This window comes from Pollicipes pollicipes, unplaced genomic scaffold, assembly GCF_011947565.3.
Source record: "Pollicipes pollicipes isolate AB1234 unplaced genomic scaffold, Ppol_2.1 Scaffold_7231;HRSCAF=8579_pilon_pilon_pilon, whole genome shotgun sequence".
Classification (NCBI taxonomy): domain Eukaryota; kingdom Metazoa; phylum Arthropoda; class Thecostraca; order Pollicipedomorpha; family Pollicipedidae; genus Pollicipes; species Pollicipes pollicipes.
In genome coordinates, this window is record NW_023597034.1 from 24,749,207 (window position 1) to 24,750,853 (window position 1,647).

General features: G+C 54.4%; 1 pseudogene; it reads left to right on the plus strand.

Annotated features, from left to right (window-relative positions):
- The first annotated feature begins 10 nt into the window (after positions 1-10).
- Positions 11-1,364, plus strand: LOC119109174 (hydroxyacid oxidase 1-like; annotated as a pseudogene).
- Positions 1,365-1,647: the final 283 nt, after the last annotated feature.

Sequence of the window (1,647 nt, forward strand, 5' to 3'; positions counted from 1 at the left end):
CAGCGTCACTCGGCTGCCGGTGCTCGTCAAGGGCGTGATGACGCCAGAGGACGCCGTCGCCGCCGCCGACCGCGGCGCCAGCGGCGTCATCGTCTCCAACCACGGCGGCCGCCAGCTGGACGGTTGTATTGTGACGGTGGACGCGCTGGGCCCGGTGGTGGCCGCCGTCGGTCCACCGCTGTCCCGTCTTCATGGACGGCGGCATGCGGCGCGGCACCGACGCGCTCAAGGCGCTGGCACTGGGCGCGCGCATGGTGTTCGTGGGCCGGCCGCTGCTCTGGGGCCTTGCGCACGACAGACAGCGCGGCGCCCGGCTGGTGCTGCAGCTGCTGCACAGCGAGCTCCGACTGGCCATGGGACTCTGCGGTGAGCTATAGCACAGTACTGGAGGAGAGCTGGCTATGGACTCTATGATGATACATAGCACAGGACTAAAGGAGAGCAGGCCATGGAACTCTGTAATGAGCTTTAGCACAGCATTGGAGGGAGCTGAATATGTAAATCTGTGATGAGCTGTAGCACAGCGGTGGAGGGGAGCTGGCCATGAGACTTTGGTAATCTATAACACAGAAATGGATGGGAGGTAGCATGGGACTCTGCAGGGGACTATAGCAGATGACTGCAGCTGGCTATGGAACTTTGGCTATATGGAGCTCGTGAAAGCCACAGGTCCAAAGTCTATGAGCTATGTTCGAGACAGGAGAGGAAGTGGCCGTCAGCTGTGAGTTGAGCTAGATACAGGACTGGAGGTGGTCGATCCATGCCACTCCGTGGTGATTTGTAAACAAGAGCGGGGTGGTGGCGAGTAGCTGGCCATGTGACTGCGGTGAGATGTGCACAGGAGTGTTGAGGAGTTCGTCATTAGCCTGTGTAATAAGCCATAATAGAGGACTGGAATGAAGCTGGCCAGGGTTCTCTGTAGCGATGTTTTGAATTGGACTTCAGGGAAGCTGACCAGAGGGCTCTGTGATTAAAGCACAACACAGGACTACTTGAGCTATGCATGGGACTATATGGTGGGTCGCGTATGGGGCTAGGAAGCTGGCCATTGAAGTGTGCGGTGTGCTAGCCATTGAATTGTGCGGTGTACTGGCCATTGAATTGTGAAGTGTGCTGGCCATTGAACAGGGCGAAAAGCTCCATTCTATGTGGCTACTAGCGACATGCGATGGGCTGCATAGGCATTTTCGGTTGTGGGCTACCTGGGACTTCAACGGTAGTTTGCCATGTAACAGGATGTGTGCCATAAACGGTACCCAGTGACAAAAATTCAGTTTTCATTCGCAGATGTTACGAAGGTGGCTGATGCAACCGGAGAAATTTTCGAGAAATCAGAACGCTCACAGCTTTAATGCAAGACACCCAAGAACCATGACCAGCTGGTGATGTTCCCACATCTGCAGCACGCTAACATTTGTGTTAGGGATCTGCACATCCTTGCTGTTAAACAAATGTATGAGATGACAAGGACTGTGACGCTGTGATGAAGACATGCATCATATATTACAGAACGAGCCTATGGGCACGAAGGTGGCTGGTACAAAAGGGGATAATGGTATGCTATTTGTCAGCTCAGTTGTGGTATGCTTCGGACTGGAGCTATGAACTAGCAGGCAGTAGGATGTGCTCGATAAGTAGTCCTCCGTG